Source organism: Silene latifolia, chromosome 9 (assembly GCF_048544455.1).
Source record: "Silene latifolia isolate original U9 population chromosome 9, ASM4854445v1, whole genome shotgun sequence".
Taxonomy (NCBI): domain Eukaryota; kingdom Viridiplantae; phylum Streptophyta; class Magnoliopsida; order Caryophyllales; family Caryophyllaceae; genus Silene; species Silene latifolia.
In genome coordinates, this window is record NC_133534.1 from 95,672,843 (window position 1) to 95,691,313 (window position 18,471).

The 18,471-nt window shown below is 34.5% G+C and overlaps 2 long non-coding RNA genes across 4 annotated transcripts; one reads left to right on the forward strand and one right to left on the reverse strand.

Annotated features, from left to right (window-relative positions):
* The first annotated feature begins 278 nt into the window (after positions 1-278).
* LOC141598214 (uncharacterized) lies at positions 279-3,320 on the forward strand. Its single transcript, XR_012523333.1, has 2 exons — positions 279-560; positions 3,055-3,320. It is a non-coding gene; the product is annotated as an uncharacterized LOC141598214 (long non-coding RNA).
* Positions 3,321-14,654: 11,334 nt separating this feature from the next.
* LOC141599969 (uncharacterized) lies at positions 14,655-17,610 on the reverse strand. Of its 3 annotated transcripts, none has more exons than XR_012524072.1 (4): positions 17,319-17,610; positions 17,018-17,154; positions 15,764-15,980; positions 14,655-15,575 (listed from the first exon to the last, which is right to left on the reverse strand). It is a non-coding gene; the product is annotated as an uncharacterized LOC141599969 (long non-coding RNA). The 3 variants fall into 3 exon arrangements; XR_012524071.1 differs by having other exon boundaries at positions 17,018-17,132; positions 17,319-17,609; XR_012524070.1 differs by having other exon boundaries at positions 17,018-17,115; positions 17,319-17,607.
* Between the last annotated feature and the right edge of the window lie 861 nt (positions 17,611-18,471).

Below are 18,471 nucleotides of genomic sequence, written 5' to 3' on the forward strand. Positions count from 1 at the left end.
TTGTGTCACATCTTATGTCCCATTGCCTTTATCTTTTGACACATAATCATCTTATAATATTTATACAATTATTTTCTATGATTAAGGCTTATGTGTCAAATGGAGAGTTAATGGGACACAAGATGAGACACGGAAATGGGACAGGAAATCCGGATTCCGTGAAGGGGTAATACATTACCCACCCTTACTCACCCTCCCCATTGGGTAATGATTAAGGGAGTAAAACATATCCTCAGTAATCATTACTCTTATATTCCAAACCTATCATCAAAGAACTTATTATTCTTGTAATTAATTTACCGAGTAATTATCACCCAAATAAAATTTACCCTGATTATTCCAGGCAAGCCCTAAGAGAAACCTTTTGCAATTCTTATACCACGTTTTCGATAGACAACTCTACCACATTCATTTCCAATACTTTACCAAAAACAAAGAAGTACCAATTTGAAACTAAAAACACCAAAAAAACGTGCCTCTGTCAAACCCTTCATCTCTTTTGACTTGCTTTGGCTGAATCCCTCTACGCACCGTTAACATGCCGAATTTACGAGACACTAGTAAGTCATCTTATCTCTCGTATTCAATTAAAATTACGTTTCAATTATAAATTTTGGATTGTCTTTTGTGAATTGGGAATTATTTTTTTGTGAATTAGGAATTGCGATTTCGTATTGCTTATTCCGAATTGCTAATTGTGAATTGGAATTTGAGGATTGGGGATTATAAATTATGGATCTTAAATTAATTTAGTTGTTTTACTATCCATTTGGTGGTTATGTAATACTAGTAGGGCAGAAAGGGTTCGGTCATACGTGTGTACGGTAAATGAAGACCTTGTAATAGTGCAAAATCATGACTTAGATGATGAAAATGCAAAAAAAAAATTACAGGAGAATTCTTCCTTAATAATATCTCTTGCTATACTCCCTCCGTCTCATTTGTTTACTTTTGATTAATATCCCTTTGCCCCAATCTTTTTCTGTCAATACTTTAAATTTTTTGTCAACGGCTAAAACGTGTTACTTCGGCCCTATTTTTCCCAACATTCTAAATTGGATTAGACTAAACTCTTAGCTACCTTTAAGCTTGTTCATTCAATAATTCTTAGAAACGTCGAATTAATGTAACTTTAAAAGCAAAAGGACAGGCTTTGAACAACGTTTAATACCACCTCTTACTACTATTCCAAGTATACTTGGCCTTCATATTTTACATACTCACTGCAAAATGAATTTGGACATCTATTTTAGGTTTAACTTTACAATTATGCCACGCCCTATAATTAATCAAAGCGTCTTGCTTGTGACAGGTACATTTCATCACAAGCTAAAGGCGGGGTAAAATGTGACCCATTTAAGACGAAAATGTAACCATTTTACCTAAAAAATTACCAGAATAATTTCCTAAGCTATAATAATTTGTCATTAAAATGGTCACATTTTTTGGTTAAAATGGCGATGTTTAGCCCATCTTCAGCTTGTGACGAAAAGTATTCGTCTTCAATGAGAATTGGTGATAATTAATATAAGGGTTATTCTATATGGTGACCCTGAACTTTTTCAGATTCCACATGGTAACCCTGCAAATTAGAAAAGAAAAATGGTAACCCTGAACTTTGTTTTTTGCAATTAACGTGACCCTTAACTATAATTCCGTCAAATTGAGACGTTAAGTATCCTATGTGGCATATGAGATGGCTTATGAGCTATGACTTGGCTCTTATGTATCTTCCCTCTTTCCTCTCTTTCCCATTACCACTGTCATCCAACCCCACCACTGCCACCACCACCCTATCTTACTGTTGCTTGTCACCGCCGACCCGCCAAGACGACGCCCTATTGCCGGCGTTCCAACCCCGCACGGTATCTGATGATACCCATCTTCACTTCCTCGATTTACCCCTTTTACTACTCTTAAACCCCATTTCTCACCTTCAATGTCTCTCCCTTTCAACATTCACAGACTTGCACTTTCCAAACCCACTTCTAATTCCGTGTTTTTGCGCCACCCTTTGACATTTTCTAATCAATTCAATCATGGAAACTCATCTTCGCTGCAAATTTATTAGAGTTTATGGTAATTTTCATCTTTTTTTCTCACCTTTAGTAGTTTTGGGTGTTTTTTTTTTTGGGTTGCAATGGGGTTGTATTTGATAAAGTTTGGATTTTTATTGAGTTTGTAATATGGGTGTGTGTGGACTTTTGTTGATTTGCTTTATAATGTGATCATACTTTGAATTTATAGTGCAATTTATTCAAACACTTGCCCGCAAAGTTATAGTGCAATTTATCGAAACTAAAATTCCTGCATAGGAGTTAAGTCTTCCGTTTAGATCTGATCATACCGTGTGGGGTTGGAACGCCGGCGACATACCGTCGTCTTGGTGGGTCCGCGGTGGCGAGCAGAAGTAAGATGGGTGGGTGGTGGCAGTGGTGGGGTTGGATGACAGTGTTAATGGGAAAGAGAGGAAAGAGAGAAGACACATAAAGAGCCAAGTCATAGCCCACATAAGTCATTCTATATGCCACATAGGATACTTAACGTCCTAATTTGACGGAATTATACTTAAGGGTCACATTAATTGTAATTAATAGAGTTCAGGGTTACCATTTGTCTTTTCTGATTTACAGGGTTACCATGTGGGATCTGAAAAAGTTCAGGGTTACCATATAGAAAAACCCTTAATATAATTAATTTCGTTGGTGAGGTTTTTGCTGCATGTCATGTTTCCTAAATTGATTTTTTACATCTTTTATTTCGTTTTTTTTAGTAAAATGGATTTTTATTTTATTTTCATATATCTTAGTTACTACTCTTATTAGTCTTTCTACACTCATGGATACTACGGATGTTTTCAAAAGAAGATTAGACCAGATGGGATGCAATGATAGGACTAGCGAGTTGTATATATATGGGATCACACTATCTCATTAAGGTTAATATTTTCTTTATCGAGTGAAAAAAAAATAAACTATACCTTTAAATGATATTCATATTGTAAAAATGGTAATTTATTAACAATGACACTTTGTATATTTTTTTTTGTTACAGGGGTTTAAGTTGGTTTTCTCTATGGAAGTACAAATATGGAGCAAACAAGTCTACACCGGAAGCTTAAACCACTACATTTATGTTTTTTACTGGCATTAGACCTTCGATATTAATTTTTTTTCCTTTTTTGGACATGTATTTCAGAGTACTTATGTTTTTAGCGCTTGCTTAACTGTCATTAAAGACGAGGATGCTACATTTTATGTAATCGACAATAAGATCTTATTTTGTTTTTACGAGCACATGCGTTATCTACTACTTACTAATGTGTTTAGCCACGTAAACTATAAATTTTGGCACGACAATATTTGCGGCTATTAATTTTAAGTCATGGGAGTATTTTTGCCACGTTATTGTATCGTGGCTAATAATGTTTCGCCACGGGAATTTTATTTTTTAGCCACGATAATATTTGTGGCCAATAATGTTTAGCCACAGTAGTCGTTTTGCCACGTTGTTATTTCGTGGCTATTAACTTTTAGCCATGGGAATTTTAATTTTCAGCCACGATAAAATTTTTGAATGTTAATATTTAGCCACGAGAGTCACTCTTTTGCCACGTTATTATGTCGTGGCCAATAGTATTTAGCCACAAAATTTTTTTAATTTAGCCACAGTATTACCTTGTGGCTAATACAATTTTAGCCACGGGAACTTGTTTAGCCACGCTATTTTAGTCACGGGGAATACCGTGGCAAAATGCCTAATTTAAGCCACGTTGCAGTTTTTCCCGTGGCTAAATTCTGCCACGGCCACTTGCGTCACGGCTTATTTTCCCGTGGCAAAATTGTATAGCTACGGGAATTTACCACTTGCGCCACGTATTTCAACGTGACGCAAGTGCTTATTTGTTGTAGTGTTGGTTCATTTTTGTATAACTTTAGTCCAATTTTTTGTATAACTTTAGTCCAATTTTTGTATAACTTTAGTCTTTTTTTGTATAACTTTGGTCTATTTTTGTATAACTTTGGTTCATTTTTGTATAACTTTAGTCCATTTTTGTCTTAGATGAAAAAAAAGTATCTCACAAAAAAAAAACGAGATTTAAAACACGAAATCTTAAAAAAAACGTATAACAAGAAGAGATTTAAGAAAATGAATAAAAAATGAGAACTAACAAAATAAAAGACAACTAAAATAAAATAAAAGACAAAAAAAATAATGAATGGAAAAAACAACTCAAAACATACAAATTAACACAAAACGAAAAAAAAAAAACCGAGTCGAAAAAAAAAAAAAAAAAAGTCAGCGGCGGTGGGGCGGCGGCGGTGGGGTGGCGGCGGCGGGGGTGGTGGGTGGTTACTTAGTGTCGGGTGGGGTGGTGGTGGGTGGTGGTGAATGAGGAAGAGAGAGAGAGAGAGAGAGAATGTGTGTGTTAGGTTCTTGTAAGTTTTGTTTCTTATGGTGAGTTTGTGCTTGGAAATCACTGTCACTAGATTATATTAGAGATGAATGACCAAGATCTAATCTTACCTGTCATATAAAATCACTGTCATTTACTTATTTTCTCTTTTTTCTAGTGTTACTCTTTTTTTTTTACTTTCATTTTTTTATCTCCTTTTTTTTATCTCGTGTTATTATGCTATTATTGTGCTCTTTTTTTACGACTTTGATTTTTTTTGTTCTCTTTTTTTTTTACCACATGTTATTGTGCTGTTATTCTAGTGTTATTGTTATTCTGGTGTTATTGTGATGTTATTCCGGTGTCATTTAGATTTTTTTATTACTTTGATTTTTTTACTCTTTTTTACCACATGTTATTGTGCTATTATTCTGGTGTTGTTATGATGTTATTCCAGTGTCACTTTGATTTTTTTTACTACTTTGATTTTTTTTTTCTCTTTTTTTCCCCGTGTTATTGTGATGTTATTGTGCTGTTATTCCGGTGTCACTTTGATTTTTTTTACTACTTCGATTTTTTCCTCTCTTTTTTTCCCGTGTTATTGTAGCGTTATTCTAGTGTTACTCTGGCGTTATTGTAGTGTTATTGCCGTGTTATTCTTCTGTTATTGTGGTGTTACTTTGATGTTATTGTACTATTATTGTGGTGTTATTCCATTGTTACTCTACATTTCTCAGTATTATTTATATGTTACTTTAAAAGCTTCAAGAGAATTAATCTGAACTCCAGTGCAATGAAGTAATGCCTTGCATTCTAGATGAAAATTTGAAATCCACTCCTTTTTGTTCGAAAATTAGTAAGTACTACAACTCTAGTTGTAACGACATACTAGCAGTCTGCCATTTTATCAGGAAGTTTTCTTCAAAAAAATTTAAATTAAGACTGCAACACTTAATTTTGAGGTGCTTGCTTATATGCTTCTTACTTCAGCTACTTGCTTGTGTGTATATCACTAACTTCTGCACTAATAACCTTGTGGCGTTAATTAGGATTATGTCTAACTCTCGTGTAGTTTTTGTCATAGATCGTCTCCTTTTAACAATTCAGCTATAAGTTATAACTACTCATTTGGACTACCACTAACTTCTGCACTAATAACTTCCACGATGCTTCTAAAGTGCAACTTGATGCTTCTGCACGGATGAACATAATGACGATTAACCGTGTTTGTTAATATAAAATTAGTATGATCAGATTATCTGGTTATTCATTAATATAAAATTAGCAGCAGTGATAGCGCGAATCCGGACCGACATCGACAATAATCGCCTGACTCTCAACCGCCATGCTCCCACTCTGTGCACCACTTTACGACCCACCAGCCTCCAATCGATCACTAGGTGATCCAAATTCAGACCACCACGAGCCCAACCTCCGAGCACCACCATTAGACCACCGAGAGCGCCAATGCATCATCACCAGCAATGCGCCCTAAATCATTTAATTCGTACCTGCTCTCTCGACTCCTCGGTGACAATAATGGGAAACTTTATTTTGATAATTCGTGCAATCAGAAAATGAGAAAAATATTTCTCAATTCTCGAAATCGAGATAACGACAAATCCCCAAAAGCTAGAATACGGAAAGCTTAAAGAAATCATTGTCCGTCACTGCAAGTTCTAAACTGCTACTAAGATCATCATCTTCCGCGTTTCTGGTAGGCAGTTCAAGCACACTCAATGCATTTCTTTGCAATTTGACTTCAATCCCATTCTTAAGAACCTTTCAATCCCATTCTTAAGAAAAAAAGAAAAACACTCCGTTTTTCTTTTTTTTCGTTCAACCACTTGACCCTTAATTCCCCCATCTCTTCAACCATTACTTAACTTACAAATTCGAAGGAATTAAGCAAAACCGAATGATGCAGACAAGATGATGGAAGCGAGGGCCGAGGATGATGATCACGATTCACGACATATGAGAGGTGAATCAGATCCGGCCAGACAATAATCGGGAAGCATCAAAGTTATATAATATATTTCATCTGATTGAGAATATTAATAGATTTTAGAGAGAGAGTATGTTTTTTCCTTACTCTGATGCGGTTTTTTTGGATGGAGTGTTTTATTTATTTATTTTTTATTTAAATGTCACGGGATCTAATCTCAACCATTTATTTCTTCTTATCTAATGGATGAGATTTTAAAGCCCAAACTCACCATAAGAACCAAACGCACGAGATCCCGCCTATATATATAGAAGAGATCAACTAAGGTCACCTTATATATTTGAGTCCATAAATCCTTCTAAGGGCCATTGGATCAAGGCAATGGAAGGCTAAGATTTGATGTCAATATGTGGCTACAAATTAATCCCTCCACCTTTTCTCTAATTAACTCATCAATTCAATATACCATCCACACTAATCATTCATCATCTCATTATCACAACTCCTTCTCCTCTCTCTACATCTCATTTTTCTCTCCTCTCTAAAAAAACCCAAAATCCCAAAAAACCAAAACCCAAATAAATCACCCACTCCTCTCATCTTCATTCACCACCACCCACCACCACCCCACCCCACCCGACACCAACTCACCACCCACCACCCCCGCCGCCGCCACCCCACCGCCGCCACCTCGGTATTTTTTTTTTTTTTCGTTTTGGTGTTAATTTTTATGTATTTAGTTGTTTTTTCGATTCACTTTTTTTGTTGTCTTTTATTTTCTTTTAATTGTCTTTTATTTTGTTAGTTCTTGTTTTTTTATTCATTTTCTCAAATCTCTTTTTTTTTATACGTTCTTTTTAAGATTTCGGGTTTTAAATCTCGTTTTTTTTGTGAGATACTTTTTTTTTCATCTAAGATCTACTAAAATGTTTTTCATAAAATTTGTTGTTTTAATCTTAGCTATATTAAAATTCTTATAATTTGTTGATTTTAATCTTATATTTCACATTTTTACATAAAAATGATATAAAATGACTAAAGTTACATAGTTATGGGCAAAAGTTATACTGTTATGAACTAAAGTTATACAAAAATGGACAAAAGTTATACAAAAATTGCCTAAAGTTATAAAAATATGGACTGAAGTTATACAAAAAAGGACTAAAGTTATACAAATATGGACTGAAGTTATACAAATATGGACTGAAGTTATACAAATATGGACTGAAGTTATACAAATAATGACTAAAGTTATACAAAAATTGACTAAAGTTACATGAAAATGGACTAAAGTTAAACAAATAAGGACTAAAGTTACACAAAAATGGACTAAAGTTATACAAAAATGGACTAAAGATATACAAATACATTAGGAATGTGTTGAACTTCTACTCAACGAATGTATAACTCCAGTAGAAATGTATATAATTTCAATGACTTTAGTCAGTTTTTGAATAACTTTAGTCAATTTTTTGTATAACTTTATTCCAATGTTTGTATAACTTTAGTCCATATTTGTATAACTTTAGTCTATTTTTGTATAACTTTAGTCAATTTTTGAATAACTTTAGTCAATTTTTGTATAACTTTAGTCCATTTTTGTATAACTTTAGTCCATATTTGTATAACTTCAATCTCATTTTTGTATAACTTTAGTCCATTTTTGTATAACTTTAGTCCATTTTTGAATAACTTTAGTCCATTTTTGTATAACTTCAATCTCATTTTTGTATAACTTTAGTCCATTTTTTTATAACTTTAGTCAATTTTTGTATAACTTTAGACTTTATTTGTATAACTTTAGTCCATTTTTATAAAACTTTAGTCCAAAATCGTATAACTTTAGTCCAATATATAACCGAAATCCTAAAAACCACCAATACTAACTTTAAACCAACAATAATAGATCTGCAAAAAAAAAAGCCATTATCTAAATATAAAAAAAAAAGCCATTAACTTTAGTCATAAATAGTATAACTTTAACGTAAATAGTATAACTTTAATGTTTTATTTGTATAACTTTAGTCGTAAATGGTATAACTTTAATGTTTTAAGCGTTTAACTTTAGTCATAAATAGTATAACTTTAATGTGTTAAGTGTATAACTTTAGTTGTAAATAGTGTAACTTTTATAAAAATCAATTAAATCTGAAAAATAAAAAACGACAATTCTAAAACCAATGGGTATTTAAAATAATATGAAAAATTTAAAACAAATCTAAAAATCTAAAAACTAGATCTAAATAAATAACAACATACTAAGTAAATAACAAAAAAAAACCAACAATCCAACCCATCCCGAAATCTGAAATAAAACAATAACAAGAACCAAAATTATCAACTAACACAAAGAAATGAGGAAAAAAAATAATAACAAAAAAAACAAAGCAACAAACACCAACCGCAACTGAGAAAAAAAGGAGAAAAATCTGAAAATTTTTAAAACGTAAAAAAAACAGCAAACAACCACTTTATTTTCTCAGATCTGAAAAAATAAAGGAGAAAAAGGAGAAAGGGAGGTAGGCGGCGGAAGAAGAACGACAAAGAAGAGGAAAGCGGTGGTTGGCAGAGGAGGAAAGCAGTGGTGCGGGTTTATTGTTGAAGTTTCCCGACATGAGGAGGGAGGAGGAGGAGGCTTTGGCGGCAGGAGCGGCGGTCTCTGGTGGCAGTGAATCTGGATGTGCGGGATGGAGAAGACGTGTCGTGGTGGGTTGTGGTTGCTGCGGTGGTGGCAGTTCGAATAGAGGGATACGAAGGAGGGGGTGCTGGTGGGGTTCGAATGGAGGGAGGTGGCAGTGGAGATCGAATGGAGGGAGGCGGAAGTGGTGGGAGGCTGGGTGTCGGGGACGGCTGGTGAGGGTGATGGAGGTGGAGTGGTTTTTTTGGTTATTTTTTTTGTTGTTTTTTTAGTTTGGGTTTTTTTTGTATCAACTTGGTTTTTTTTTTGTTTAGAGAGGGTGGGAAGAAAATGAGAGAGAAAGAGTGAATGTGAGAAATGAGAGAGGATGAGTGAATGAGGAAGTGAGTTGGGAGATTAGAATGGTGGAAGAGTTGTACAAAATTAGGAGGAGTTATACAGAATTAGGGAGGGAGATTAGGGAGGTTCATTTGTGACCCTTGAATGAGATATAATCTCATCCCTCCATCCCTTCCATCCTAAGGTCCTTATAAGGACTTAGGGACTCATAAGATGTAAGGGCCTTATGAGAACCCTTCTCTCTCTCTCTCTCTCTCTCTATATATATATATATATATATATATATATATATATATATATATATATATAGAAGAAGGATCAAGTGAGTCCACCTAAAATCCTTGAGTCCATAAGTCCTCATTAGGACCATTGAAAAGATGGGATGAGGGGTTGAGATTGAAAGGAAAAAAAGGGAGATTAATGCTAAAAGGAGGGGATTGATGCTAATTAATCACTTTCCCTCACTACCATCACTAATCAAACCTCTAATTTCACTATATAAGCTTCTTTTTCCACTCTCTTCTCTCTCCTATCACACAAATATCATTCCTCTTATCTCTCTAAAAACCAAAAAAATTCCAAAAACCAAGAAATTCAAAAAATCAAAAAAAAAAAAAAAACTCCTCTCATCCTCACCAGTCACCCCAACGACCACCCCACCCTTACCTCCCTCACCACCGCCGCCCACGACCAAACAACAACACCACCACGCACCATCCAATCCACCATCACGACAGCCGCCTGCACTCGACATCACCACCATTTCACCCCACGACTGCCGCCACCAACAACACCCCACGACAACCACCACCACCTCACATCACCCCACGATTGCCGCCACCAACAACAACCACCAAAAACTCCCACAACCGCCACTTCCTCCTTTCTTCTTTTAGATCTAACCACCATTACCAACGACAACCACCACAAACACCCACCACCACTCCCTCTCGTCCATCCCGGCCTCCACCATTTCCACTTCTTTTATTTCCAGATCTGAAAACTGATTTGTTTTTTTAAAAAAAAAAGTTAATTTGTTGACAAGTTCGTTGCTTTTTGATGTGTTTTTGTTCTTTATGTTGTTGATGTTCCAGACTTCAGTCAGTTTTTTTTTTTTTTTTTTTTTTTTATATATATATATATATATATATATATATATATATATATATATATATATATATATAAAGGTTTTGTTGATTGGTTTGTTTTGTGTATACGGGTTTGTTTGTGACTTTGTGTCATGGTTTGTTTTGTATATATATACATAATTTTTTTAATTATTATTTTCATTTGTTATTGTGGGTGTTAACTTTTAGTTGCATATCTCGTCTTTTTTTTGTGTTATTTTAAAGTTACGGATTTCAGATCTATTATTTTTTTTTTTTTGCATATCTCATCTTTTTTTGTGTCACGGATTTCAGATCTATTTATTTTTTTGTATTATTTTAAAGTTACACTCGTTTTTCTTTAAATTTACACTTGTATTTCCTCACATTTACACTCGCATTTCTTTACATTTGCACTCTTATGAAGTATAATAAATTGTTCTTAGATTTGTTGATTTACCAAATATGAAATATATTATTTATTATGTAAGTATATTTTGTTGATCTTATTCGTAGATCTAATAAATATCTAGTAGATTTTTGAGGAAAAAAAACATATTATCATAATTTTTATTCTTAGATCTAATAACTATATTTATTACACTCATATTGTTTTACATTTACACTCGTATTTATGTACATTTACACTCATATTTTGTTACATTTACACGCATTTTTCATATTTACACTCATATTTCTTTACAATTACACTCGTATTTCTTTACATTTACACTCATAAATTTACATTTACACTCATATTTCTTTACATTTACACTCGTATATCTGTACATTTACACTCGTTAAATTTATATATATTTGCACTCATATAATTTTTGTGGATATAAGTTGGTGGTGGAGGACGGCGTTGGTGGTGTTTATTGGTAGTCGGACTAACGTTTTACTCGTAAAGGACCAAAGTTACACTTATAAAGGACCAAAGTCACACTCAGAGGACCAAATTTACAATCTAAAACCTTCAAATTTACACTTAAAATACTACATTTACACTCGTAAAACATCACATTTACACTTGTAAAATGTTAAAATTTAAAAATTCAAAATTTCCGTCACAAAAAAATCAAATTTACACTCTTAAAATGTTACATTTACACTCGTAAAACATCAAATCTACACTTGTAAAATGTTAAAATTATATAAATTCAAAATTTCCGTCACAAAAAATCAAATTTACACTCTTAAAATATTACAATTACACTCGTAAAACATCACATTTACACTTGTAAAATGTTAAAATTATATAAATTCAAAATTTCCGTCACAAAAAATCAAATTTACACTCTTAAAATGTTACATTTACACTCGTAAAACATCACATTTACACTTGTAAAATGTTAAAATTATATAAATTCAAAATTTCCGTCACCAAAAATCAAATTTACACTCTTAAAATGTTACATTTACACTCGTAAAACATCACATTTACACTTGTAAAATGTTAAAATTATATAAATTCAAAATTTCCGTCACAAAAAATCAAATTTACACTCTTAAAATGTTACATTTACACTCGTAAAACATCACATTTACACTTGTAAAATGTTAAAATTATATAAATTCAAAATTTCCGTCACCAAAAATCAAATTTACACTCTTAAAATGTTACATTTACACTCGTAAAACATCACATTTACACTTGTAAAATGTTAAAATTATATAAATTCAAAATTTCCGTCACAAAAAAATCAAATTTACACTCTAAAAATGTTACATTTACACTCGTAAAACATCACATTTATACTTGTAAAACTCATACAACATTACATTTACACTTCTGAAATATGAAACTCAAAACAGATTAATTAGGGGCTAGAGAGAGAAAGAAAAATTAATTAGTGTATAGAAATTTGATTAGTGGTAATTTTTTTTGGTAATTTTAAATCTCAACCACCCATCTCAATCCAACCATCCACATTTTTTACCTTTTTCTTTTTAATAGCCCTTAATCAAATTCATCTCAACCATCCATTGAGTCCATCCAATGGCTTAAAGGACTTATGGACTATGGATAACGACACATGTTAATTTCATTAACTCTCTCTCTCTCTCTCTCTCTCTCTCCCTATATATATATATATATATATATATATATATATATATATATAAATAGGATCTCGTGCAAACCTAAAGTTAGGTGCGAATTGTGCGAACTAAAAAAACCCAAATTGCCAAAATAAGAACAATGGCTGATTAGTGATTACGACTTATCTCCTCCTCTTTTTCAGTCAAACTAATACACTCAGCCAGTCAGCCCACTACCCTCCTTCCTCCTTCCTCAACCATCACCCTCTGACGCCGGCCGCTCCGATGATTCGACGCAGGCCACTTCAACGCATCTCCGACATCGGCCACTCAAACGCAGCTCCAACACCGGCCAACTGCACTTCCGATACAAGCGTGTCTTTCATTCACACCATAACCTCCCTCGACCTCATCCGTACCTATCTCCACCACCTTTACATGACGCCGACGACATCTCTAGCACAAGAATGACCACCCAAACTCCGGCGAAGTTCTGACGGTAATTTTTAAATCCGAGCATCGTTTTATTTGTAGAACTGGCGAAGGTTTTACTTCCCCTGAGAAATGCGGTGTTTTAGTGGTCGATGCGGTGGTGGTATTGGGCGTTAATGTTGTTGTTGGGGTTGTTGTGGTTGGTATGGACAGTGGGTTTGGTTCATGGCTTGACAGATATTGGTCTGAGTTTCGGGAGATGTTGCTGACGGGGTATGGCTGACCGCGGCGCCGACTGATGTTGATGTTGATCGCTGGCGTGCATGACTCAGGCCGGATTTTAAAATACTCAGTTGTAGTACTCATTCATAGATATTTTCTGTACATATAATAAGGTTAGTATTGCAGGAAAATAGAGTTAGCTAAGAATACTATACTTTCTAACAGGCATATTACAAGGACCAGCTTCAATGTTGTATCGTCATTTCGTCTTCCACCTCCTTCCTGCGCATGAGCGAACTGATAAGTTTTCGTTCAATGCTTAGGTTACCCATGTAAACAGCCATAGACATGATTCAGGAACATGTGATGCATTGAACTAATGATGATTTTGTAATAGCTATTTTTAGCCAAGGGCCAAAAGCTGAAACCTTTCGATAAGACAATAATAACAATCTCTCTGAAAGTTGCGAAACATTCAAACTAAGAAGAGACAGTTTGATACGGAGTTTAACATATTCCTGAATGGGATGAGGCAATGAGTAGTGCCAAATCGCATAATATCGGTCTGGATACACATGGTATTACCACGGGATACATGTGTATCTAATAATTATATCATGTGTATCTGGAAGTACTAACTTGTGTATGATATTAAGATAAGATCCATTGCAAATAAAATGTTGGACATTGTTTTAATAATAAATTTGGTCGAACATTAGTGTCGCCATAAGTTTTTGCCTTGCTTTATAATTCATTTCTAAGAAGCCCGATAACAATTCATTGTCGGTTTAGTCCCATGTTCAATTTGAGAACACTCTTACATTTCTTTTTACGCTATTGTATACACCTCCGTTGGCCGACCTTTATCTTGCAAGCTATATACATGTTTTTACCTTGCTAGATACATACGTCTACCTTACTAGATACACGTCTTTAACACGTTAGATACACTTGTTTTCCTTAGTAGATACACATCTCTAACAAGCTAGATACACTCATCTACCTTGCTAGATACACTCCTCTACCCTGCTAGAAACATACCTCTACCTTACTAGATACATGTCTTTAACAAGTTAAATACACTTGTTTACCTTACTAGATACACATCTCTAGCAAATTAGATACACTCTTTTACTTTGCTAGATACACATCTCTGGTAAGCTAGATACACATCTCTGGTAAGCTAGATACACTCCTTTACCTTGCTAGATACACATCATTAATTACGTGGTCCTTAATATTTATATTTATATTAATTAAATCGTACGTTTTTTGTTTTTGGAAAATACATATGGGTCTAAGGGAGTACTAGATATATGTCGATTAGTCAAATGTTAGAACAACAAGAATCTGATTAATATATGTCGATTCCAACAAACTTTAGTTACAAAACAACGCGTCTCATTTAAAAAATTAAAAATGTTTGATAAGTTGCTCATGTATAAAACACTAGCATAGTAGTATTATAGAAGACAAGAATCACTTAGGAATTCAGTAAAACTAGTCTAGTAATATAAGTTAATAGGCGTACTCTTGCTCCAATGTATTTTATATTAATTTAAGTTTGGATACACACTTCTAAGTTACTAGATACATACCTTTAACTCGCTAGATACACTAAATTTATTAGATACATACCCTTAGCTAGCTAGATACACTCATATAAATGACTAGATACATACCTTTAACTTGCTAAATACACTAAATTTATTAGTACACTCTTATAAGTTACTAGATACATACTCATAGCTAGCTAGGTGCATACCTTGATTTTGCTAGATACACTTCTTTAAGTTGCTACATACACTTCTTTATATTGCTAAATACATTACTTACGCTAGATAGATATACTCACTTATTATATTCTTTGTTAATCTTTCAAATTATATTGGTACATGCTGAACAAAGTCAACTTCCGATTTCCCATCCAAAAACATTCACTTCTTTCCTCAAATTTTTTGAAACTGGGTAAAATCATAACCAAATCATATTGCTCCAAATTCCCGAATTTAATCCCCGATTCATTCCTAATCGCACCCGTAGTCTTCTTAGCAGCAACCTCAACAATTACGCGACATTCATTTATCCATTCATTCGTTTAACACTATATAATTATCCTAATTCCATACAGCCGCTTTCTCTCCCACATACCCGGCTACACTCTTAGTGGTGCTGACTGTAGTGTCCTTGGCCTACACAGCCTTCTCGGTAGCATACTCAGAGGCTCGTTGAGTCCCAGTTTTGATGTCCCCTGCTTTCTCGGTGGTGTACTCCTTGGTTTTCTGACCTGCACTCGAAAGGGTTTATTTGATTGGGGCCAGCTCCTCTGAAAGGTATTGGGTTGTTGCTCCAACCCTATCACGTGTTCTGGCTGCTGTTGACCCAAGTCCATACTTTGCCGATTCTTTGGCTGCGTAAGCAGCATTTACAGCCTCTTCCTTTGCTTTTGCATATCTTATAAAAATATTATCACACCATTTGGCCACATTAGTCCGTGCATTTTTAGATTTCAAGAACACCATGTATATAGAATTCAACATACTTGAAAGAAGGGAATTATCTACAAGGTAGAATAGTGATAGAACATAAACAAGGTAGAATGCAGGTGTAATGTAATAATAATGAGTTTGGGATTAAAGTACCTCTCCTCAGCAGCTCGAATGGCATCCATGAAGTTTTGCTGAGCTATTTGTCTATACTGTGTAACTTCTTCAAATATTGACTGTTGGTTAGTGAAAATGACACATATAAGATTTCTGGTATCGTGTTTCTTCCAATGCTTGGAGAAACATTTCTGGCGTCACGTGTCACGAGCATACCTCGTAGAACCCATCAGCACGACAATTAGTTAACTGCAAACTACATTGACCGTTGGTTAGTGAAAATGACACATATAAGATGCCACTACTGAAGGATTCTCATCCGGTTATCTCACTGATTTTTTTTAACATGACAAGACCAAGAAAAGGCTAATATAGCCGATACTAGATGGATACAATTTATTATATGACCGATAAAAAGGCCTGTAGCGACATTAAATTTGCCATTGCATCTAGTCTACTAACACCAATTGAGACTGTTGCCACGATCATGATCAAATAGCTTCATTAGTACAATGATCGAAAACCTTTGCAGAGATTTATATTACAGTTATATGTCTATGTCAAGAAGTACAGCGCAAACACAGAAGAAAGCTCAAAGCTTTTCTGCATCAATCGGAACTTCAAACATGGAAACATTCTTCTGAAATGATTGCGGACACGTCAGTTATATCAACTACTATGTTAATATATTTAGCAATTCTATAAACATGCACAGGAAATGGATTCAAATCACACAGGCTAAGCTAATTCCATACAATCTACCTACACCCTAACATTATCCATCCCATTTATATCGTCCTCATTTCCCCTTAGTGGTCAGACAGTGTCAACTTTGACCATCAATTTCTCCATATATATATCTAAACATAAATCATAAAATTTGTTGTCTTTGGTTTATCAAAACAAATATTTTCATACCTCTTTTAAAAAAATTAAAACAATTGTAGATTATGACAATATACTGGGATGGGGGATATCTACTTGGTATCACACTACTATCTATGTTACTCTGACTTGGTTGTAAGTGTCAATGTTCCGGGTTCGGAACATGGCTAATTTGTCAAGAGTTAACAAGTTTTAACCCAACGTGGATCCAAAAAATACATGGAGTGCAATTGCATATCAAATATTCAATCCCACAACTGATGCATGACAAAATGGCGTATAAAACAAAAAAAAACATCTGAAACTTTGTCGTCAGGAACATATTTAGAACATACTTAGAACATTAAAGCATAAAAACATAAATATTCAATTTACAGTCACACAATAAAGCCCACCATCGTGCACTACCTGCATCTGAGGTCGATACCGAATCGAGTAACAACTGCCGAATTTTATCCGCCAGCAGCCTGGAATCGAGCCACCGAGCCCTAGCCCGTGCTTCTCCTCTGCATTTGATTGAACCCTAAAAATGAACCTCATAACATCTGATAATTTCTTCGTCAATAGCTCAATTTCAATTTCGATTTCAAATTAAAATTAATCGATTCAATCGCCATTAATTAATAACCATCTTAAAATGTAATGATGATGGTAAGAAGAAAGAAAGGGATTGAGAGAGAGAGAGGGGGGAGGGGAGAAAAGAATATACCTATTGTCGGCAGCTGCTGCTCCGGTATGGCGGTCGGTGACTATTTTTGGTGGATGGGATAAAGAGAGTTTAAATGGTGTTCGGCCAGATCTGCGCTACCGGTATTGATGAGAAGATGGCGGTGACGACGTCTAGTCGGAGCTCCGGTAGTCGCCGGCGAGAGTATGTTGTGTGGGTGACTGGGTGAGTAGGATATATGGTGAGATGGGTGTGAAAGTGACGGGGTATAAGAAGAAGTGACGTTTGGATGTATTAATTTGGCTTTGCTTATTTAGTAAGTCTCACTGTTTTAAGCTAGTTCGTAAGTTTGTCATCTTTAGTTACTGACTGACACTATATATATATATATATATATATATATATATATATATATATATAGAATTAGGATCACGTGAGTCCACCCTATCTTTTTGAGTCGTAAAAGTCACTTATGTATCACACGTAGCACACAAAAATATCACGTTTTTTTTACCAAAAAAAAAGTAATAATTTTTTTTTTTTTGAAAAACAAAAAAATTTAACGTGTGATATTGTTTAGTATAACTTGTGATATTGTATCTGAGTCTGTGAGTCCAGTAAAAGAGTATCACAAGTTATACAAAACAATATCACACCTTACGATAAGTAATATCACTGGTTGTACTAAACAATATCACGAGTTATACTATACAATATCACACCACTGAACCTAATTCCGCCTTTCACTCCGCCTTTCAACATCTTCATTGTCAGGTCGGTTGACTATTACCCTGGAGAATTAATCATTTTAGTAATTCAGTACATCCATTTCAGGAGCGTGTCAAATAAAATTTGCAACTAAAACTAGAGGTTTGCAAATTTGGTAGGTTATCTACGAACTTAAATCTAGAGGTTTGTGGATACCAGGGAGATTTAGTCAAGCCATTTAATGTGATTTAAGCAAGATTTCGTGGTAGGAATCATCAGGTGGGTACAAAAGTCAACATTATATCGAGACTTTCGATCGACCCCCGAGTTTGGACTGTATAACAAACAACATTTGGTGAGAGAATATTGCCAATAGAGAGGTCCCTTGTGCACTTCTAGCAAGTAATGTGCTAATTTTGTGGCCGCAACAGTCAACTTTTGCATTCCCACGGAGGTGTCTGGATTCTCTCCGGTACTTACAAAGTAC